The sequence below is a fragment of the Protopterus annectens genome, chromosome 10.part0 (assembly GCF_019279795.1).
Source record: "Protopterus annectens isolate FY-2018-M chromosome 10.part0, PAN1.0, whole genome shotgun sequence".
NCBI classification, from domain to species: domain Eukaryota; kingdom Metazoa; phylum Chordata; order Ceratodontiformes; family Protopteridae; genus Protopterus; species Protopterus annectens.
This window is the reverse complement of record NC_056744.1, coordinates 929,146,005-929,170,997: the sequence shown is the minus strand read 5'-3', so window position 1 is coordinate 929,170,997 and position 24,993 is coordinate 929,146,005. Positions and strand designations below refer to the sequence as shown.

Here is a 24,993-nt window from a genome sequence, read left to right as displayed (position 1 = left end):
GTTAATTGCACCCTTATGGTGATAACTAACCTTATAAGCTTGCGTGTGTCTTTGTGTCTATCATGCTGTATAAGGTTGCGTCTTTCTGCCTATTAGTCTGCCCAGATGTCTGTCTATGCGTTTTATTGTGTATCCAAATGTACCTTTTTAGTAAGGAAATGGCAGCAAAAGAAATAACTCTAGATAGATAGGTAGACATGCAGACAGACTGTTAGATAAATGGCCACCTTGCTCTGAATTTGGAAGATTTGCCATATTAATGAAAGAATGCTTGTGAAGCTTATACTTTTTCAGCACCTGGGAGCTGAACAGCAACCCGCTCATTACTGTGTATTTTCTGGCGAGAGCTACAGCAGCTCTCTAACTAGTCCATGAAGTATCATTGAATTCGGAGATCCTGTAATTTAAGTACGCGTTTGTCTTATGTTTTGTGCATGCTGCGTTGTAATATGCACAGGATACTAATGCATCAGGGACAGAGAGACTAATGGTATGTAGATTTGAGTAGAAGAAGTAATGGTATGTGTCCGTTCTGCTACATTGATTCTGTGCTTTGGAAGCCAAAACATGACGGCATACTGTTATTATTTACATACTATGCATGGCAGTAGCCTACATTCAAGAAAATAAAGTCATAAAACGTTCACTTCACTGTGTGTTTATGTGCTCAGAAACACCAGCCCCAAATCAATCCACACTGCAGAATGTCGAAAGTGTTCTTGGCACTAAGACAGCCCTTTGTCAGTATTGATGAAATTAGCTGTGTTGGCTTTAATGCAAAGGCACTGGATTGAAATTGTTATTGGGGAAAAATAAGTCACAAAGTAAAGTTGTGGGTTTGTAGTCAATGCTTTATTCAGGATTTGCTCCTTCATTATCAGGCCTTCTGACAGAAAGCTTTATAGTTCCCCCCTTCTTCTCCTTCTTTGAGGGGAGGTGATAAAAATCTTTAGGACTCCTGAGAAAGCCTATTTCTTCCCTTCAGCTGTGCAGCTTTTGTCCACATATGCTTGCGATCAGAGGTGCTATGAACACAGAACCATTTTCCAGGCTGCATTTTTTTCTGATTGTGTATTACCACAGTCCCACAAGGCATTGGTCCTTTCTCATTGGGAAGTCATGAATAAGAGACTAAGAAGCGTGCGCGTCAGATCTTCCTCAATTAATCTACCATTAGCATGTTTGGGATCCACTACTGGATGGTTAACAGCAGCTTTTGCAACTGTCTGCTGTCCATATCGAAACATACTCTGGGAAGACAACCGGAGAGAAGGAGATTAGAATGTTCCCATTTTTCCATATCACTGGTAGTGGCTGGGGACATTAGATTACAGCTGCATTGGTGTGAATTGTGTGTTTAGAAAATCGCACGGTTTCTGGCTTTTCTAGAGTCGCAGGGGCTGAAGGTTATCAACGGGAACAGTATGACAGGCAGCAGTATCTGACGGGATCGAGAAACAGCTTTTGCAAAGTGCACCCATACCCATCTGTGGGGGTTATTGGCACAGTAACCGGTATAAATCACGGGGGTGAACAGGGCTAAACCATCACTTTCCCTTTCGCAATATAACAATATGAGGGTGCCTCGGCTACAATGGAGATGTCTTTTTTATTGGAAGACTAACGTGGTAAGTTTTCCATAGTAACAAGATTCCCCAATACCTTCCTGATAATCAGCATTTAAAATATGTGTCATTTATATAAAAGTATATTTTCGTAGACTGAATGATTTATTGTATGATTTTCGAACCGTCTGTGAAGCTATCACTCTCACACACACACACACACACACACACACACACACACACACACTTACTCACACACTCTGACTAATCCTTACACCTTTTCAATTATTACTTGTTTTTAACTTAGATAACGTTGGGCAGGTAGTATAGCATTTGTGCAATAATTTAAGAAAATTGTCGAATGTAGACAGTTTCCGACTTTCAAAGTGCAAAATTTGCTTTGTTTTATCAGTGTTAGGCACAATGCTAAGGCTCATTGTAGTGGCAACTGGAAAAAAAAAACAGTTTGAAATAACCAGAGACACAAACGATGGTTAGCACTTTTGGTCAATATGTTGTTTGCCGACGGCGAAAGGGTAGAGTTCTTTTTACCTCTATCAATCTTAGGAAGGAATTCCTACTTCAAAAATGTATGAATATGCGCCCAGATTCAATAGCTTAATATCTTACAGTAAGTAGCACAGACTGGTCCAATGGTGCGCCGGAGTCTTTGTTACTGCTAAAGGGTTTTGACCAGAAGTCAGAGCTGATGAGTGCCTCAGAGGGCTGAGCTGTCCATTCATCCCGGTGCTGAATATTTTGTGGTCAAGACTCGGCATGCGATTAATTTGCTTGCACTGAAAGGTAGTGTTTATTGAAACGTTCTTTGTTTTATGCGCCTTTAACCCAGTGCTTAATTACCATATTTTGTGTGCAGACGTGTTGTATATTGAAGCTGATGGTATTTTAACCCACTTTATAGTATTATAGTTCTATAATGGGATGTTGCTGAAGTACTGCATTTTAGTCTTAGAACGCCATTTATTTTTAAATGCAGTAGACTTGCTGTGATGGATGCTTTATTTATGTCTTTTTCCAAGTCCGTAGTGCTCAAATAAATATGTGGTACAACTTTTAAGCAGCATATTATTGCGGACATTAAACGAAATAGTATCATATGTTTGTTATGTTTAAAGTAATACTATTGTTTCTTTTGCTATGAATTAATTTGCATTGTAAGGCTATGCAACGTTTTCTTAAAACCAATTGATGGTTACTTTGGTAGCAAAAAATAATGGTCTGCATTTCATGCCCAACAACGTTAGCTATGTACTACAAAGATAACTTGAGACAAAGTCAGTCTGTAAATCTTTAGAAAGTGTAAACTGAGAGCCAGAGAGGAAACTACAGCATAAATGAGGCTATATATGTGAAAGTAGATAGATATTTTGGGTGTCTCTTCCACCTCTCTCTCTCTCTCTCTCTCTCTCTCTGTCTTTTTATCTCTCCTTTCTCTTTCGCTGTGATGTTAGTATATTTGTATGGGTGATATCTATCTATCTATCTATCTATCTATCTATCTATCTATCTATCTATCTGTCTCTCACACACAATATAATTAACACACTATACATCAATAGAGTCTCTACTGCTCTCTCTCTCTCTCTCTCTCTCTCTCTCTCTATATATATATATATATACACACACATATATGTGCGTATATGGTACAGTTTGAGTGAACTACATTCTTGGACATAGTGAAATGTATTGTTTCCTTTGAGTTATAAAAGCTGAAGCTTGAAAATGGGAATGTGCAGGCCTTGAGTTAATTCATTTGCATCCCTTTTAGTGAAAGGTTTTATACAGTCTGCTTTATTTATGTGGCAATGTGATTTTTTAATTGCAGAGTTAACATTCTTTACAATAAATCCTGACCTTTATAGATTAGGTCATGTGCTACCTCTTCAGAATCCCAGTCAACTATATTTTCTGCAAAGAAATCTTGATAAGGAACACAGAACAGTTTTGTTGTTTGGTAGTTTAAGTGATCAGGAAGACCTGGAGCCAAAGTAGCACACTGCCTCTGTGATTACTAAGTAGAAATAAAACGCACAAATATGGAAGGCACTTATGCATAATATTTTTAAGTAATATTTAGCTCAAGAAAATACCTGTATAAAAGCATATAGTTTACGAAACTACAGATTTAATGTGGGAATTGCTTTATATTTCATCTCGTCACATTATGAATTCATGCTTTACAGTTATATTCCAGTTGTAAAACGTAAATACATTTAATTTGCTTGAACAAGGGTTATGACAGTCTGTTCCCTTAATTTAAAGGGCACAAAGCCTGTAACAGGAGTCTTGTTATTTACACCTGTAGGGCGACTTGTGTGCAATGGACAAAAAAGATAAAGACGACTCTCTCTATATCTCTATACACAATTAACTTAATACATCTGTTTATATAATTATAGCACATTCTATTCCGCAAAGAAACTAAAAACCAGTGGGATCTTCGTAACTCTTTACAGAGTAAGAGTCCCAATTTCTACCTTGCTTTATCACGCGGGGCTTGTTGGAGAAAATTTAACATTGCAGGGTCATTACAGACCATCAAACTAATTTCAGAAATTTACAACAAGAAGCAGCAATACATTTATGGTGTTTTAAATGCCTGCACCATAATGAAATACAAATCTTTTACAATACAAATCCAGGATTTTTGTGTGTTTGCTTCACAGGAGCAGACAAACAGCTGCCAGAATCTTGGATATTACAAGGCGTGGTGGTGAGTGACGGGTAGGACCTTTTGCAATGCATAATGCATATCTTTTGCATTTAAAGATTCCCGAGAATCTAACTCCTTCCCCAGGCTGACCAACGACAGGCAGCAATGATTAAGTTCATATGTATGTAATGTTTAAAAAGTAGAGAAATGCAAAGTGCTCAACACGGGGTTGCATAGAGTTAAAAAAGGCCAGAGAAGTTGCCAGTCTTCTAAACCACGGGGATAGCTAATAAGAAAGAAGTGCCCATGTCTTTCTGTTTTTTTCGTAAGAAACAACGGGGTATGATAATACTGGACCTCGGGCCTCTGAGATGTGTCCCGCGTGCTGTTAATTAGTGTTTGCATAATCTTGTGTGATGGTGAAACATTAGTAAATATATTGCTCTGCTGACAAAATAGTAACGTTTTGGAGCTATCATAAACATTCTCATCGGTTAAGAATGAGAATCATTGCAGTAAAATGGCAAGTAAATTATAAGGGATATAGCTACTTAATATGAACGGGGCCTGTGGAACCATACTATCATCCTACCACTGCTATGAAATTTGAATTGCCTTCAATAAATGCTTAATGCACACATTAAATATAGCAGAATCAGATTAGATGCGGCCACTGCTCCTTTACTGAGAGATGGCATACGTGCTTGGATTTCTAAATGAACCCTTTACTGTGAACATTATTCTCTTTAGCCCGGTGATTTGTGACTAAATTTACACACACAACACACCAAATACCGCCCCCTTTTCTGGTCACATCACTGGTGGGGGGTCTACCAATGTTTATCTTTCTGTAGACTGTAATTGACAATTTGTCCTTTTAAAGGCTCCCTGGAAAGAAGAAGTAGAAAATCAGGTGTTTTACTGTATTAAGATGACTCTAAGAAGCCTGTTAAAAAGGTATTAATAACTCATTCTCAGAATCTTAAAGAGTTCAGATGTAACCGCCCTGCCAACAAGGACACCACGGATATGAAATAAGCGCACACACAGATAGATATAGAGATAGGTAGATAGATAGATGTCATTGTGGCAGATGCATTATTCTGTTTTTTTTATATTAAATATTTGAAAATGTTATTGCTCAACTGCAGGTTAAGCTACATATCTACTCACATTTTATAGCTAATACTGTATATTCACTGGCATGTAGACCACGTAGAACAATATATCTAATACAGAGAACAATCTAACTAATACAGTTTCCCCAGCGGATACTTTCACCCTTAAAAGCAAGTGCTGTCTAAAATGTATTTCCATGTCATAAGATTTAGAGGTTTGATAATAACATCATCTTTATTACTACAAATGAAAACAAGTTTTGCTTGTAACACCTTAATTAATTTTTGCATGGAGTTAAGTTGAAAATGATGCGTATTTAAATATATTTATCAATATACACAATTATCTAACTATTTAATTTTTTTTTCATTGCTGTGCATTGTAAACGCTGGATGTTACTTTGGGTTGAAGAAATATTAAGAAGGCTCTTATGTTTACCATAACGGACCTAAAGGTAAAACTGGGTAAGCTTCTTTCTTTCTTTCTTTTTCTGTCTGTCTCTCACTGTGTTTTAGACACACACACACACACACACACACACACACACACACACACACACACACACACACACACTCAGTTACTATACGTTGTTTTGTAATACTATTGGCTACTGTTCTCTTCAAATTGCTTTATAAATTTATATTTCAGGAGGGATTATATAAGGAATCCTTGGACAGAGGAAAGGAGTCTGCTCTAATTCGAATCTCCCATGGTGTCTAATGCTTAGGGGGACATTGCTTGCGTCTTTTAGACTCTCTTCGATGACGGGTATTCTTGGGTGGATAATACGGATTACGTTGTTATTGCTTAAGAATACGCGTAGTCGAGGAGAGTAAGGTCTTCGTCTGTCGAGATCCCATTGGAAGTACAACTATGTTTTTTCTTTGACCATATTTGTTATTCAGTGGGATTTTCAACCCAGGATAGCAGTCATTTCGTGGAAACACAGACTTTTTTGCAGTCCATGTCGTCTGAAGTGAAGTCAACAATGAACTCCCAAAATCTGAATAAAATAACTAAAACAGGAGATATTTGACGCTGAGTGGGAACATACTGTACATAGATTTGTGAATAAGTTGAAGACAGTGTTTGAATCTGGGATGCCTGGAACTCGATTTGATTTCTACTCTTAAGGCTTCTTGAGTTATTTATGGCAAACTTACAGATGTTTATCTACTTGCTGCTTCATCCCCATATTTATTCATCACTTAATTAATGTGCCTTATTTTAGATAACGCATATTTTAACCTGAACATTCATACTAACTTTTGAATTAATAGACAGTTCAGCAGTAAAACATTTGTGGTTTGCTTGCAGCCATACAGTGGCGCGCGCGCATACACACACGCACACACACGCACACACAATTAGCATGCCGTAGCAACTGCATTAACACTGATAAGGCATTAGTGCAGGAATATAAACAACATCATTGTATATTTCTTGAGCTAAAACTGGATGTGTTTGACATATGTGGTGCGCTGAGACTGAATATTACTTTCTGTTTGATGGACAGAAGAGGAAAAGACTGAAAGCGGGTGGGATGGGCTGGCTGGACATGAACACACACATGAAATAAATACGTGAGTTAATAATTAGAAAACAATTATAAAGTAAACGTTCTTCCACGAACTGTGTAACTGCACATTATGCGAAGCAGTGCCTTTAATATCATATGTATTTGTCTTAATTGCTTTATACCAGTACTGGTTGTCAAATATTCATACCTGTCATCTTAATAAACACACAAAAGTTCGAAAGTTTTCTTAACGTGACATGCTTGTTGGGCAGTATGAAACCAAAGAAATGCATGTATTAGCCTTAAGTAGGTGCTGTAAGAACTTACAGTAACCATTATGCTGAATCGAAAAAGCGTTTGATCCTAAGCATAGCGAAGTATTAAGATTGCTGACCAAAATTGTTTGATGTATTTATTTGGGAGATCGAAAGAACTGGTGTTTTTGGTTGGCAACATAGTAAAGGATTGCTTAAAATGACATTAACTTCTAGTTACTCCATTTTTCTTTCCCAATATTTACACAATGTGATCCCCACACCAGAGTAGCAGTATTCCTGCTGAAATAGTCCGCTGTTGTGTCAGTCTTGGTGGTTATTTTGTCTTTTTCTTTTGACACACTATGAAGGAAGTGTCTATATGAAGTTTAATAAAGTGTTTCCAGTGCTCTCCTCTAAGAGTAGACAGACACTCTGGATACAAGTCAGTTACGCCCTCAGCTGTAACAAGGCTATTGCTTTTTGCATCTAGCGTAGTAATAGACTTACTTTTTGGTTCTACTCTTTCAAATGTCAAAGTCAGTGGAAGTAAACACTCACAGAGCCGTTTATTTTTCTGATTCTGTTGTATCAGTATACATTTGGTATAAATTGCAATATAGACTAACTGAACATGCAATCCAAAATCCGAGAACAAAGGGAAACATAGCAAGGGGTACACTCCTAGAAATGTTGAGGAAAAAAAAGTCGCAGCACCAAATGAAACGAGTGATAAGTGTAATAATCTCATTCATGTAAGTAGTTTATCTGACGAAAGACGGTCTAAGTGAAAATGTATCTATTAATCTTCAATATATAGGAATGTCTTCTGCAAGGGACGTCAAATGGAGTACGACAGTCTTACAAACTGTCCTGACTAAATTTAAATCTGCCTAACTCCTGTCTCTTACAAATGGGAGCGCTCTCTAAGGTGTATTCTTCACATACAAACTCCGCCAATTGAATTAACAGTTATGTGCAAGATATATCGTCTGTTGGAACTACTTTTTTTTATTAAACGATATTTTTTGTTTATTTTACACAGGACTGCACTAGTCACCTAGCTGTATATTTGAATAAGACATAGCTACAGTAACAACTGTAACAGCTAACATCAGGTATGCAATTGCCGCTGATCTGCACGCCCCCGAAACAGACTGGGAACAGCCAGTCTAGATTTGTCTACAATCTAAACTGACTGCACACACTTACTGAAACTTGTAGATGTATGTAACAGTAATGATGTTTGTAATTATTTAAATTAGCCACCGGTTTCGTAGTTAGATCCTAGTACCGGTAGATAAAATTGAAGGGTGTTTAAAAAACTGAGCACACTCTTTTGCTGCATTTATTTTAGGGACAGCATAGTATGCTTAAGCTGCGGTCTGCGTACTATTGACTACAACCAACGGTACCTGAAATATTTTATAAACCAGTATATGTAGTAAGATGCCTGGGCAGTGTAAACAGTATTAAAAGCATTACCGTTTTATCCTGCTAAATCTAAGAACTGGAGCCCCTTACATAAACCCTTCCCAAACTTTTGCATCCTCTGAATTAAGAAATGTAAAATCCATACTTAATCAAAAACTTCAAGAAAGACACATTGCTCTTCTATTAGGTTTAAGTCATCAGGTAAACGTGAGTCGTTTAAAAGTTTGCAGTCAATTTGAATTATAACAGGAACCATCACCTATCCCCATTTTGCACGGGAGGTCGGGGCGTCTCCTCAGCAGTGAGGATCATCTCGAGCCAAGGTTTACATCGCCGGGTGGCTAGCCCTGCCTGCTCGGTGGTACATTCATACCACTAGCTCGCACTTACGGGCAATTTAAGTGTTCAATCTGCCTACTGCATGTTTTTGGAATGTGGGAGGAACCCACGCAACTACAAGGAGGACATGCAGACTCCGCACAGAAGACACCCCCCCCCCAATACCTCTCAACTGTCTCTGATTTTCAGGGACGTCCCTGATTTTGATTGATATTTTAGCTCTGTCCCTCTTAATCCCTCCTAAAACTGGTGACATTTGGATGAAAGGTGGTGAATTACAGTTAGTAAATAGTGACAACAATTAAGAGTTATAGACTGCTTTAACTTCAAAAGATGTAAATGAATGCACCTTTTCTTATTCTGTCAATGTGTCAAGTTAATAGTAGTAATATTTTGAAAGTGTCCCTTTATGTTGACATTTGTCCCTGATTGGTTGTGAGCTATGAGACAGCCGATAGCCTTTCGCTGTGAGGTGGCAAATGGCAACGCTAACCGCTGCACCACTGTGGCCACCCTAAAAAATATGGAACACTTCATGAATTTGCGTGCCATATTAGTCACATTTTTTCTGGATTTTTTTATAGCAATGCGAATCAGTGTTCAGTGTTTAATGCAAAATATATATTTCCCCATACATTCCCTGAGAGACAGGCAAAAAAGTGCCCTAAACTAATGTGTTTTACTTCCTTAGTCAGTTATCGAGACAAAAATGCTCAATGTCATATAAAATATTCCGACCTTCATTTTCCGATGAAGCACAAGGAAACACACAGTCATACGGACTTTAACTTTTGGTATATTAAAGATACTAGAAAGGCTTTGGAGTTTGGGACAAATGGTGATGAGTAAACCGATTCTAGGCGAAAGAAAGTTACCATGACGGAGACGCATAATAAAAGCAGAGGCACCTCTTCTGAAGAGGTGTGCGCTCGCGCGTGCGTACGCATTCAAACGTACCTGTTTGTGCATGCATGCTAATGTGTGACACATGCGCACACACTCGTGCACGCACGAATCCGTATACAACTGCCTACCTATGCTGTAGGTCATCATGTCATCACATGCTTTTATCCAGGTCTTTTATTCTTTCAACCTCATTTTAGTATCATCCATCCGTTACGTGCTAAACGGCTTTCCAACCCATTTAAAACTGCAATTTAAAAAGTGGTGCCTAACTTTAGCTATGAATAACAAAAACATATGTATATTCAGGAAGTATCTGTTGAATAGCACAGAGTTAACTTCAAACCAAGGGATAGGCGTTTCAGGTGTTTAAACTGTTACTAAGGAGACTTACGCAAATCAAGACAACAAGGTACAGCGAACACAACGGATGCAGTCGGCTGAATGAAACTACAACGTGTAGAGTCTTTTCCCTAGATCTCAGACATTTTAGTGAACAAATAAATTTATACATAAAACAGTAATACAATTTCCCCATTTCTGATTAGCATATTTGAACTGACAACTTAAGGATGAAAGGGAAGTAGTAAGTTATTCTGCATAATGTTAATTTAAATACTGAATGGTGTTTTATATAAAGTACCTACACGGTATTTGTCAGATGTGGAGTATGTACCAATAGACTGCTTTCCTTTTTAAGCAGAAATGAATGATTGAAAAACAAATCAACACCAAATCAGATAGCTGCAGGTAACACACTGCAATGCAGTTCAAGTACAAAAGCTGTTGACAAAATCCACTGTGTTTTAATTGCATTCCATGTTGCTTAAGGGGATAATTATATGCTAACTACAAAACAACTTACTTTTTGTACACTGCATTGTGATCTGTTGTAAAGTAGTTGCGTCTTTGTCCCACAGTGAGGGCCATTTTTATTTCTGATCAATACCTCAAACAATATTTAAAATAGGCTGATTGACTGCAGAACTTTACAGAATGTTGGTACAACTGCTAGCTTGTACGGCTCTTGACTTACAGTGTTTTTGCTACAGTCATATATTTTTCCAATTGAAGCACTTACGCTATTTAATAATGGACACCATCTGTACAAAAGTAGCATGCATTAGTAATTATAATCAGTGGTTCATTTAAGATATGATCATAAATAAAAACACTGCCTTCAGCTTTAGTGTGAACATGGTGAGATGTAGTACCTTGACTTAGTTAATGTTTTTTAATTATACAAGCAATCTGAATCATCAGTTGCCACAGTATTGGTTATCCTGGATGCATGTAGTGCACTTTGCCTTTTTCACACCTACAGCCGAGAGTGTGCATGCATTTGTTAAGAAGGTCAAGAAGGTCAATAAGGTCTGGGAATGGAGGGCTGGAGAGGGACAGATGTTGCTGGATTGCATTGATTCATGCATCGTCATCATTTGTAGACTTCCTGAATGACTGTCAAGATGTGTTTTCAAATATTGCTGAACCTCTGAACAGTATGTATTACATGCATGTACAACTGCTTATGAGCTTCTGTCAAAGGCTATCACCTTGACTCAATATCTCCATTAACACAGAAATGAAAGGTTGAGCATATATTTAGCTGTCATACAATACATCACTCGAGTTTATTATCATGTAAGCTCCTCATATAAGTTCCATGATGTCACTGTCCATGAACACCGTTATGTCCCTCTGTTTTCCTCCTTTTAGAACAAATCCCTGGGAAAAGTACATAGATCAGTGAATATGTACCCTCATAAGACTCAATCTTCTGTATGAGTAGTGATGACAGCAAAGCTGAAAATTAGTAGTAAGTGGCCTAAAGAATAAAAACATATATGCAGAAACACACATTAAACATTCCAGAGGAGACAGTATGGATACAAATGCTGCAGCATGGGACTTCTCTTATGAATAATGTCAATGCTATTCCACTGTCCAGATCAAAATGGTATAACCGAGGCTTTGAATAGATTTTTTTTTATTTTAATCATTTCAAAACGGGTATGATTAACTGATGTATAACACTATTTATGTCTATATTAAATATAAACAAGAGAAAGCTTTGGTCACATTTGTTTTGGGTCACTGCTAAGGAATGAGAAATGATGTGCTCCTTTACAGACCTGAAAACAAAGTTTTGCATTGTTGCAATTAATGGAAATATAACAATAAAGAAAATACTTTATTAGTGAAAGTAAGGCATGTTGTTATGAACCATTAACATTTACATGCTAAATTTATTTAGTAAACTGGGAATGGCTTTTTTCATATGGCCTTGTTTACTGGTTAGTTGTTTAAAATGAAAGTTTAGTCCTTGATATACAGAATAAAAGATACTGTACATTGTTAAATGAATAAATGATTTTAGGGCGTTTTTAAGGATGTGTTTTTTTTATTATGTACCATCAGTTTCCATGAATTTATCAGTGTATATCCCCACAATCTGTAATTTCTCCCATTTTCTGGGCTCCTTTGCTACTTTACATAATTTCATTCACTGAACTTTGCAACTGTTTTTCAGTCACAGCTTAGTCATTTCTGTGAATTCTTTTACACCAATGAATGTAGTTCTCTTTTCTGTACATACATGATGGAATAGTATGAAGATTTTGTTCTTTTTCAGCTATAGCTTATTCAGCGCACACTGTTTAATCTACTATAACAATAATATTATCAACAAGTATACCAGATTTTCTAATATTTTTACATTTTATGAAGCTATCTTATTAATGTGTTTAAACAATATTACACTGCTTTGCTCATGTTCACTAACTTCATCATTTTTCCTTGCAATAGAATTTTGCACAAAGTTGTTTCATATCAGTATTGATGCAATTATATATATATATATATTTCAGTTGTCATTGTTATTTATAAAAGCAATATATTCATTCTTTTGCAGTACAAAACTTACCCTTAGATGAAGAGATGAAGTTGTCCTGGTCCAATTCTTATTTATGGCTCATGTAAAATAGCCAAAAATCCTTCCTGGTATAGAGAAGCTGTGTGACAAAGCCATTATGTCTTTCAATTTTGTGTCCATGAGAGTTAATTCTATTTCTATACTATTTATATAAGGCAAGTTCTGTAAATACTTTGAATGCCCATGAATATTTAGAAAAAATAGTTAAAAAAGTTTGCAAATACTCGTACACACACACACACACACACACACACACACACACACACACACACGCCGTACTGTAAGACAAATTCCTTTATTAGTATAATTCTGCTTTTATCTTTCTGTCATTGTTGTTCTGGCAAAATTATTTTTGAATGGGTGAAATCTTTATATGTTCACTTTATTTACATAACAGAAGGTCTTGTCTATTTTTTTTAAATCTAAGAATGTTATTGCACTGGCTTCTTGTTTTATACTCCATTGTACAGTTCTCATCTTCTAGTTTTCAGGGATCCTGAAATACAAATAATTTTAGTGGCACACATTTTTAATTTCTCGCCAGTGACTACCGTGTTTATATACTGGCAGAGAATAGTGAGAGTAATTCAAGTCACATGAAATTAGAAGGAATAGTACAGAGCTGTTTGCAATAAAAACTATATTAAATATACTTCGTAAGTAACTTTGCGGCATTACAGTTGGCACACTACCTTATCCTAATTATCCTGAGCATATTTCATAGAATTTTCTAACATACTCATATAGATGTTTGCAGTTTGCTGACCTAATTTAGCTGCTACTAACATTTTTTTCTTATGGTTACAAATGTTCATTAATTTGCTTTTGCTGATTCATTTTTTTTTGGCCAAGCAATGTTCCTGTACAAAGCCTGTTATCTGTCTTTGATAATAAAACATAAATGCACTATCATTTAGCACATATGAAGAGAGGCGTCTAACTGTTCTTGTGACTAGATGTACAGATTTACTTTACAGGCTAGCACACTCAGTGATTAACATAAGGAAGGCAGGCAATATAGGGCACATTAAAGTCATTCTGTAGTGAAGTGAAAAGGATTTATTGCCAAACGTGAGCACCACATGTGCACTAGATTAACCACTTATTTGTTGTCGCTGCAGCTGCTGTTCTTTAAGAAGATTTCAAGGGTAGATTCTGCAGAATCTCATAACACATGATGAAGTATGTTTCCACAAGTGCCAGAATTCCCAGCTCCACATTTTCTGTTTTTTTTTGTTCTGTATTTACTTTCCTAATTTATATTTTCATTGTTCCTGAACAATGTGGAATATACTTAAAGAGCATGCATTTTAGCGGTTCTAATTATTTTTACAGGCCTCCAGAAGTTAATGTTTTCACTTTATAATGCTTATACAACTGTGTTCATACATGGGTAAACTAATCAATTATGTTTGACGTATGAGTCCAGCTGTCCTGGTATGTATTCAAATCAAACTAAAGTATGAAATCCAGAATATTCTGAAGCAAATATAATAAAATCAGTTGCAAGATTTCCTGGTTGCAGGGAAGTCCTAACCACATTGGATTGCTTACCTCCTCCTATGTAGTTATTACTTAGAACTTTTGTTTGTTGTATTCCAAGTGAGCGAATCATAGACCTGTTCAAATAAGTTTGAAGGTGAGAGTCTACACAGAGAGATCAAAGAAGCTTCTTTGCATGTCTTTTGACTCATTTGCTATTACAATCACAAACCTTTATTTTTCTCCTAAGTGGAGCTGTCAGTTATGTTATGTAGCTACAGAAAAGGTAACATCTTCTCAACCTTCATACAATGTAGCTCTTTGAGTGATTAAAATGCTTATCATTGTTTTATGCTATGTTTTGTGCAGGGTATAAATAAGTGTATAGCACTATGTGATGGAAAACAATGTTGTAATATGAATCAGTGCTGAAAAATGAATCAATAGGAGATGGTGAACTCTTCAGGAGACAAATGAGAGATGCATCACGTTTTTTAGTCCTGTTAATGGTATACAATAAAATATTTTTTCTATAGCCCTGTGTTACAGCCACCCTGAAGTTTGTCATAAAAATAAGAGTTGCATAAGGGTGCATACTTCATAATGGATGGTGTGAGTGGATTTGATCCTCCACAAAATTTGTGTCCAGTAACAATTTCTGTAACATGATTTTTAATCAGAGCTCCATTTAAGCAACATGAATTTCTAAGGTACCCTACACTCTAGTGTTGAAGAATGTTAAGGTAGTTAACAAACTTTTATTGCTCTCTTAATATTTTCTGTTAAGTTATGGTTGTCCAATAACAATTGCCTTCCTGCAATTCTTGAATTATGCAATGGTTTTGCATGTTGACTTTCATTAGCATATTTGAAAAAAATGAAGGGGGATTTGTTAATGGGGATTCAAATCAAGCTTTATTTTTCTGTCTGTATATATGGTTACATTAAAAGCATTCTGCCTTATGGGTACTTTTATCAATAGGCATAATATTTTAAAATCAGTCAGGATGTTTCAAATTAACACCAGTGAGAACTAAAATGAAAACTAATAGATTTCACCTTGTACAGTAATTAGCACATAACATCCTGCCAATACCAGTAAATGTTTTGAAGGAATGCATGTGTGATTTGTGCTATAATCATGCTGAATAATGTGACTTGTGAAAATTCTTACAAGCATGATCTTCAGTATTCTCAAATACTTTTCTAGTATCCAAAGTTGTACATAATCATTCTAAATTCATTTTTTCTAATATATTATTGATATAGTTGAAAAATACTAAATATTTTTGAATTTATAAAGGAAGTATGCTACAGTCATATCATGGCTGTAGGCATACTATAAATATTTTTTTATTGTAACCTTAAACAATACTACAAATAAGGAACATCATAAGACTAAACAAAACACTGTCCACTCAAAAATGGGAGCACTACATCAAGTTCCAAACTATTGAAGACTACTGTCTCAAAGCTAGGAATGGGTCTATAGTTATTCGTCAAAGACAAAAGCCATCAAACGGCTTTTAAACAAACACTACCTGTCAAATATGCATTTTATTGTATAGTCTTATCATCATAAATCCATTCGTTGAATACTCATAGTTGGCCATCTACAAGGAAGTAGCACAACAGGAAGATTACATTAGCACTGGACATCCGTTATGTGGACAGCTATAACCCCCGTATACCCTCGCTGATTATATATACCAACTTCGAGATTGCACTACAGTGGGTAAAGGCAGGTTTGCTATCCTGTACTGATGATGACCAACTATGACTATTCGATGAATGGATTTATGATGATTATCCTATATGACAAAAAGCACGTTCAACAGGTAGCGTTAGTTTAAAAGCCATTCAATGGATTTTGTCTTCGATGATTAACCGTAGACCCACTAAAAACTTGAATATCTTGTAACTTGGGTGGGATGTCACTCTCACCCACAGTCAAATATGAATTCAGTGAGGTAAGTGTGGCAGACATTGTGAAGTACTGATTGGGAAGGGAGTTTTGGGTTTATGCAGCAGGAGGAAGACTTTAGATTTAGGAAGTAGGGAGGGGCTTTTAAGATTATAGGATGAGAAGGGAGTCTCAGGGTTAGGGAGTGGGAAGAGAGTTTTAGGGCTAGAGTTATAGTACTGTTGGGCTGTGAAATACGGTTGGTATAGCTAAGTAGTTATAGGAGATCAAGTAAGTCGGATTTCAAATACTTGCTTTTTCAAGCAAGTGGCAGTAAGCAAGTGTGTCATGAGTTATTGCAAAATGTAGTGGACCAATATATAGCTATATAGCTATATATGAATACATTTTAGTCTATAGCTTTATTTATATTTATCTAGCATCTATATATCTATATAGATATATAGGTAAAGATATAGACATTGGTAGGTGTAATTATGTTTAGTTAACATTTGATCATCTATACAGATGGCAGACAGGTTTGTGAAAATGCACAGTTCTCAGGGTTGGGAAGTATGCCTTTTACCTGACATTGTATGATCTTGGAGGAGAGCAGAGAAACTTGCCCTCTTGCAAAAAATAATGTTTTAATATATATTTTTTTAAGTATTGTTTTGCAGCTACCAAGTGTGTTGCTCAGAGCATGCATAGAAGTGTGTCGATGTTCACACTGTTGACCTTTCCTGGTTGATGTTTGAGTGTTTCAACTATTGTCAATGCACCTATATATCTATATCTATATATCTATATCTATATCTATATCTATATCTATATCTGTATTTATATCTATATCTACATCTATATATCTATATCTATTATCTATATCTATGTCTGTTTGTCTGTGCAGACGCACATATCTATCTAATCTATCTACATATATATATATATATATATATATATATATATATATATATATATATATATATACATATACATATACATACAGAAATTACTTATCACAAATTCTACATTGATTTCCAGTTTGAGGCTATATAAAGCCTAGTGATGGCTAATAGTTTCAATATCTAAAATGCCCATCAAGTGAGAGAAGCACTGTTTCTGGAATATGCAAATTAATCTGGAAATCTTAGGAATCTACAGCAGAAAAGATTATGCCCACATCTTTCCTACATGGGCACATCCAAAGCTTATGTATAAAACCAATATTTTTCTTCAAACATCTGGGACACTTACTCTGATGTTGTCATTATATATATGTTGACTAAAAGTTTATTAAGTAAACAGACTGGAACAGATACTGTTTTCTTCCTATCCTCCTACTTTATTTCTTTAACGTCTTCTGTATCATATGCTGCATATACATTTTTCTTTTTTTGCAAGTAGCAACTTTATTGAAACATCTCACAAGCACATAAAGCCAGCTGATAAACAGTAAATTGCATCAACATTCAAACAGTTCCATTACATCTGATAAATCAAAGCATGCTATACTTAATTTCAGAAGAGATATACACGTCATATTAATTATGGATGTGGAGTATATTGGGAAAAAGATGCTAAGGATGAAAGATGAAGCTACCAGGTAACAGAAAAAGAGGAAGGCCTAAGATAAGGTTTATGGATGTAGTGAGAGAGGACATGCAGGTGGTTGGTGTGACAGAGCAAGATGCAGAGGACAGGAAGACATGGAACAGGTGATCCACTGTGGTGACCCCTAATGGGAACAGCCGAAAGAAGATGATGATGATGATTAATTATAACTAATAAAAGGAACAACATACTATCACTTATGAACTCACTATATGTCTACAGGTATCAAATGTCTTCCAATACTATACAATCCTACCTTTTAAAACTGTTCCAAATTATTTCTTGAGATTGAAAAGGCTTCAACATGCCTCTTCATAACTGCTCACTTGCTGAGGAAGAAACAAAAAGACTCTCTGCCACATAGGTTCGTTCATAGGTTCGTTCGTACTAGGCTATCTGCCCAAGGGCATTTATAAGCCTAGCCCATAGTTATTTGGCTTTCGCCACCCCTTTAGTTTGAATAAAACTATGCCTATTATTTTGCTGTGCCTCTGTCAAGCAGTGACACTGAAGTAATCCCTGGGGTATATCTGCGATCCCCCATCCATTGGTCAAGATTCCTCTTGAACAAGGCCAGCGAGGTGCTCTGCCTCACATGTACCGGGATTTTGTTCCACAGCATAGGGAGTCTCTGGGTGATGAATCTGTCCCTCCAGCATGTTCTATTAATAACCGCATCAAGGTTTAAGTCTCCTGCCCTTGTGGTTCTGAGGGATCTAGATTTTTTGAGGTGAAGCATATTCATCAAATCAGGGTTTGACATGGCCTTATATGTCAGGCACAGGTCACCTCTGAGCAAGCGGTATGAGACTGAATAGAGCTGGAGTTCTTTCAGTCGGGTAGCATAAGACATATTTTTGAGACCCTTTATCCTTTTGGTGAGGAACTTTTGGGGCCTTTCCAGCTGCTGCAGGTGTCGGGTCAGATACATTCCGAATGGGGCATTGTACTCAATCATAGGTCTAATGAGTGATGAGTACAGGGGGACGATGACCTCCCTTGATCTAGATGTGAATCCCTTCATGATCAGGTGGGCAATGTAGAAGGTTTTCCTAACTACTTTAGCAACATGAGTGTCAAGCGAAGGCTACTGTCAACCTGGGTCCCCAGATCCCTGATGACTTCTTCTGTGCTCAGTGGATTGCCACCTATATGGTAGCTAGGGGTAACCTTGTTTTTCCCGAAGGGTATGACTATGCATTTCTTGGCATTTAACTTTAGGCCATGGCTCTGGCACCAGTTATCCGTTTCTGTGAGGCCCTTCTGAAGGATATCTGTGTCAGATGTGTTTTCGACTATGGCCCAGTTTGCAGTCATCTGCAAACTTTGTCAGCCATAACCCTCCTGTGTTTGCTTGTACTTCAGAAAAGTAGATGCCGAACAAGAGTGGACCCAGGACTGATCCCTGTGGGACACCACTTGTGACAGGCTTTGAGTCTGACATGGCTCCAGCAACTCTGACCCTGTGGGTTCTGTCACTTAGCCAGTTTGCAACCCATCTTGTGATGTATGGGTTTACATTCAAGCTGATGAGTTTTTCGATGATACCTGAGTGGGGTATTGTGTCAAAGGCCTTTGCCAGGTCAAGGTAGGCTGTATGGACTGCCTTTCCCTCATCAATGGCCTTGGTGACTGTCTCGAAAAAGTCAGCCAAGTTTAAAAGGCAAGATCTGCCTTTGACAAAGCCAAACTGGGTTGTATCCAAAGTCTGCAAGTTCCCTATGTCTTTATTTAGGAGTTCCATTATGATCCTCTCCATGGCTTTGCAGATAAGGCTTGTCAAGCTAATGGGACGGTAATTTCCAGGGTCGGTGGAGGCACCGCCCTTGTGAAGTGGGACCACAGTCGCCATGCGCCACTCCTTGGGTACGTATCCTGAGGTGAGGCTAAGATTAAACAGCTGTCCTAACTGCGGGTTTAATTCCTCATTGAGTTCGTGGAGCACACAGCCGGGGACACCATCCGGTCCCATGGATGCTGTGTTTTTTGCTTTGGAGAGAGCAGTTCTCACCTGGGTGTTGGAGATGTTTGGGGGGCTACAATCCTCTGGTATAGATATCTCTCCTTTTGGGGGGGAGAAGTTTGCACTGAACCTGTCAGCCAGTATGTTGGCAATGTGTGTAGGTTCAGTAATCTTCACATCATTTTGAACTAATTCTGAGCATATCTGGGAGTTTCCTCCTAGGTTTCTAACATAACTAAAGAAGGCCTTATGATTGTCTTTTGAGTCCTTGGCGATTTTTCTCTCAAAATTTGCCTTGGATGATTTTATGAGAGCTCTTAGTTTTTTACTTATAATGATCAAAGGTGTCTTACCTTTCAAGGATTTTGCTCTATCTTGTAGTAGCTTCCTCCTTTTGTTGTAGAGCTTGTTTATGGCTGGGGTCCACCAGACTGGACGCTTGCCTTTGGTACAAAGAGTCTTAGTTTTGTTTGGGATTGCCTGATCCATGCAGTCCTGTAGGTGCTGGTAGAAGGCATTTGTAAGTGATTCAGCGGTTTGAGTAATGTTTACCACTGGCTCAGGGGCCTTAAAGGAGACCACATTAGTTTTTAGAAGTGTGAAGTCGGCTTTTGAGAAGTTTTCACTGTGGTCTTTTTATTTCAGGTGGGGGCGGGATGAGGACCTCCAGCGAGATTAGTTTATGATCTGATCTCACCAGTGAGGGGTATACTTCTGGTGTTGAACATTTTGATCCCATGTTCGTGATGATGAGATCAAGTATGTTTTCTCCTCTTGTGGGGATGGTGACTAGTTGTTCCATGGCATTTGAGTTTATGAACTCCAGGAACCTTTGGGCTAGAGTGTTTGGGCTTGAGTAGTGTTCCCAGTCTATATTAGGGTAGTTGAAGTCACCTAGTATGATGGTGTTTGGAGATACATTTATCCCTCCATTGTTTTCAGGAAGGCCATGTGAGGTTCCTGAGTTTGAGAGGGTGGCCTGTAACATGCTACAAATTGCAGAGCAGTCTTGCCTATGGTTAATTGCACCTGGATGGTCTCCGATGCATCGTGCGTTGCCACCAACCTTGAGGTGTGGGTGTCCTTTATGAATATGGACACCCCCCCTCCTTTCTTGGTGTTGTCCAGATTTTGGGGCCAGAACGCATGATATGAAGTGAAACCTGCTAGTGCTGGGGTGCTCTCAGGAGCCTTGAACCAGGTTTCTGTCACAGCACAGACATCGATGTTCTCCATACTGAGAAGGGCCTCGAGTGCGTGCATCTTGAGATTGAGACTTCTGGCATTGAGCAGCATTACCCTTAGTTTTTACTTTTTGTGTTCTAGGGTGGTAGGTTTAGAATTTGAGCCTTGCCTAAAAAGGCACTATGGGGGTGGCAAGAGCCTTTGCCAATATCCGGAAGCCTAGGGGTGACAGGTGCAAGCCATCCCTTGCGAAGCAGCGTAGCTTGTCCAGCATGTCATCCCAGGCAGACAGACATTGGATCCCCTTTGAATGACACCAGAATTTAAGCCAATTATTAAAGCTGATCATCTTATCACTGTATTGTGGCATCATTCTAGGTGAAGGTAGGATACTGCTCAAGGTCAGGATCATACCTGCCTGGGCTACATAATCAGAGAGCTCCTCAATGTCTCTTTTCATGTAGTCCAAGGAGGTACGTCTCAGGTCGTTGACACCAGCGTGGACAATGACTGAGTCGTACTTGTACCTGCTGTTGAGAGACCTGAGTGCTTGTGTTATGTGGCGGATTCTAGCGCCCGACAGGCAGCTTACTGTGACCTTCTCCTTACTCAGTCTGGTGAGCGGGACGTCAGTGTGTCTGACTATGGAGTCACCTATGACAAGTATGTTTGGTGTTGTATTTGGCCTTAAGGGCAGTGACTGCTTTGCACACTGATTTTGTTGTTTATGTGTTGTTTGTGTGGTGTATTGAGTTTGCAGTTGCTTGGGTGTCTGCTTTGGAGGCCTCTGCTGTTTAGGTAAATTTTTACTCAGAGCCTCCGAGTATGTCTTAGTGTGTTTATGTGTTTGATTCAGTGGTGTGGTTGAGTTATGTGAGACTGGTATTGTGGTGTGTGTAGTTGCCTTCTCCTCCTGCCTGGTCTTGCCAGTCCTGAGTTGAGAGAACTCAGCCTCCAGTCTGGCTAAATAGCTACATCTCTCACAAGTGTTAGTGTTACGTGGGAGGAGGAGAGGGTTGTCCGTGCACATGAGGCAATTGTAACATTGTCTCAGAATTCCCAGATTCACCAACTGGGCAGGAGAGGACGCCAGCATCTGACCCTTCGACATGCTAGAAAGAATTATGAGTTGGTATGAGACAGAAAAGTAGTGGGCTTAGCAGGGAAGTGGGCACTCCTGGGGGGTTTTGCTAGTGAGAGATTTGTATAATATAGGAGTGCTTGACCTGCAAAGAGAATGCTTATAAGACAATGGATATGCTTATAAGACAAGTGCTGAGCTTTTTGAGAAGAAAAAGCTATTTGGAACAAGTGCTGCACCTTTTAGTGTAGGTGTAAACTGTTTAGGTTCCTAACAGAGCAGTTCTAAGGGAAAAATTGAAGAACAGACTTTCTGGAGCCAGAAAGAGTTTAACCTTGTTTAACCGGCGCTGCCCGATGCTGCTCTAGTGGCAACTCTGCGCTAAATCGTGCTAAAGCACGTTAAAGCGTGCTTGATAGCAGGGGCTGGAAAGAAGCAGGAATAGACCCAAAAGGGAAAATAAAACTACAGTTTCAAGTCAGTAACCACCTCTATGGGGGGCAGGGAAGCTGCTCAATGTTAGTCACTGCCACTGATCAACAGAGAGACCCTCCTCCAGCCCAAGCAAAAATGGCCTCACAGAAACTTTCAAACAGTTCAGGAACAGCAAGCCTGTAACTGAACTTTTTTAACTCTCAGAAAAGTGGGAAAAAAGCAAGATTTTTTTTTTGTTTTTGTTTTTTTACAGAGATAGCAGAGGTTCACAAGTAATATCAAGTTATAACAGTGCAGTAAATGACCCCACACAAGAGTGCTAGGTCAAGGACAGAAAATATGCAAGTTTTAAGAAAAAAACGATTTAAAATTAAGTGCAAACAGGAATTTCAGCAAACAGCTTTTGGTTGTGCTCTAAATACAGCTACTAATACAGAAATCAAGTTTAACAAGCCATAAAATGCTCAAGCTAGATAGCTATGCAGAAAAACTTAGCAAATAAACAGAGAAAAAATACTTAAAATCTCAAAAGTGGCTCCCTTCTTCTCTCAGCGTTTTTTCCTCTTGGAGGGTGCTTCACCAACAGCCAACAAGCCCGAAAAGACGCCCAAACCACGAGGCAACTGGGTTTTAAGAGAGGAAGATGAAGGAGTTATGGAAATGACCCCTAGTGGCCAATAAAACTACAGTTTCAAGTCAGTAACCACCTCTACGGGGGGCAGGGAAGCTGCTCAATGTTAGTCACTGCCACTGATCAACAGAGAGACCCTCCTCCAGCCCAAGCAAAAATGGCCTCACAGAAACTTTCAAACAGTTCAGGAACAGCAAGCCTGTAACTGAACTTTTTTAACTCTCAGAAAAGTGGGAAAAAAGCAAGATCTTATTACTCCTGTGTGGTACTTTTATGTAAACTTTTCATGCTGGTGATCTGTTGTTCAGTGGAATACCTCTGGTCTTAACTATTTTTGTCTCTTTCATTATGTTAAACAGAAGTCACAAAGGAATACCATTAGTATGGAATCACAGGGCAGTTACCATTTTATGTGGTAGATCTTGTGACTTACAAAGCTAAACAAGGGATTACTGAAGAGAGGACCATTGTTAGGTTGTACTTTTTTCTGTATATCCAGTACAGCATAAATTCCATCAAATAATTGTATCTCAACATGAGCTACAGTAGTTTATATAGGACAGGCACTTTAACAGGGGGCTTTGGATGCTCATTGGTTAATCCAGGCAAAGACTCTCCATTCTAAAGAGTCTCATAAAAATATATTCTGATATTTGTCATGCCCTCTGGGTAGCACAAACATGTGGATGTGTAGATTTTTTTGTATTGTTTTAATACAGCAAACAGTTTTAAAGTCTTTACATTAATTTACTCATAAATGGAAATATTCTGTCATCATGGTTTTAGTTTTTGTATCCAGTAAGTTAACCACATGTGCTTTCTGTCTTCATATTTTCTGCACCTTATTTGTTTCAGTCTGCCTTGTAACTTGTATCAAGTACTCCCATTGGCAGAAATTGTTATTTCTTCTTGTTACTTTTTGTACCATTTTACTTTTTTAACATCAGAATGTTTCTTTATTCATTGTCAGCTATGTATAGTTTGTGTAAAGCTTTTTAAGTCATTGGAGTATACTATCTATGTTTCTTCTTTGATTTCTGTAAATACAAGCTTTCTTAGGAATGCAGAGTCAGCTCTCACAGAGCCATCATCTTTTGGCTATTATGCAGGCAAAGCTGAGTTAAAATTAACAATAAATGCCCTGGTTATATGACTGTTTGGGGAGGTGTATTAGGACCTGTATTACTTGGTGTATTAGTGAGCTATTGTTCAACTTAAGATCAATTATGGCTAAGTAAATTTGCTGAAGATTTAAAAGATGAAAGTATTGTTACTAATTCAGTGTATTACTACTATTTTCAGAAACATTTTGCTAGATTAACAGAGTGGGTACGATTGAAGAGTATGGGATTTAGTGACAAAAATATACAGTTATGCACTATGCAGCTGATAACCATTGTTATCCGCATGCTTTAGGTAAGTTTGATCGTCAGTTAGTCAAGTTCAGGACATTGGTGTTAATTGATTCTTCCCTGTCATTTGTTATTCACATCAGTAATGTTGTTAAGAAGTGCTATGGTTTTATTAAGAATATTCTTTGTAGGTTTTCTGCTAGGGACAAAAGTGTTATAGTTAAATTATATTTAGTCAGTATACATCCAATTGCAGAACATAGTGGCACCTTTTACATCTTGGGAATCTCTCAAGTTTAAAGACTTGAGCATATACATAAACATTTACAAGTGGGCAGCTGAACGCGACCATTTATTTTATAAGATACTTGAACATTTATCTCTTTATACAATTACTTACAGGTTATTGAGGGTAGATTTTTAATTCTGGTTTACAGTTATTTAAGTAATGATATCTTGTCTGCTATGTTAGTTATTGATTTTTTGGACCATAACTCTTACACTAGAAATGCAGATATTTTGGTAAAACTACCAAATGTTAGATTGAAGTTAAGAGGGACTCTTTTTCTCTACAAAGCTGGTAAGCTATGGATCTCTTTGCCTAATCATAT

The 24,993-nt window shown here is 37.8% G+C and overlaps 1 long non-coding RNA gene across 1 annotated transcript in view; it reads left to right on the top strand.

Annotated features, from left to right (window-relative positions):
- The first annotated feature begins 808 nt into the window (after positions 1-808).
- Positions 809-24,993, top strand: part of LOC122813402 — a 151,245-nt gene continuing 127,060 nt past the window's right edge. Inside the window, exons 1-2 of the long non-coding RNA XR_006366679.1 lie at positions 809-1,628; positions 5,770-5,822. This is a non-coding gene — a long non-coding RNA (uncharacterized LOC122813402). The remainder of the gene's footprint in view (positions 1,629-5,769; positions 5,823-24,993) is intronic.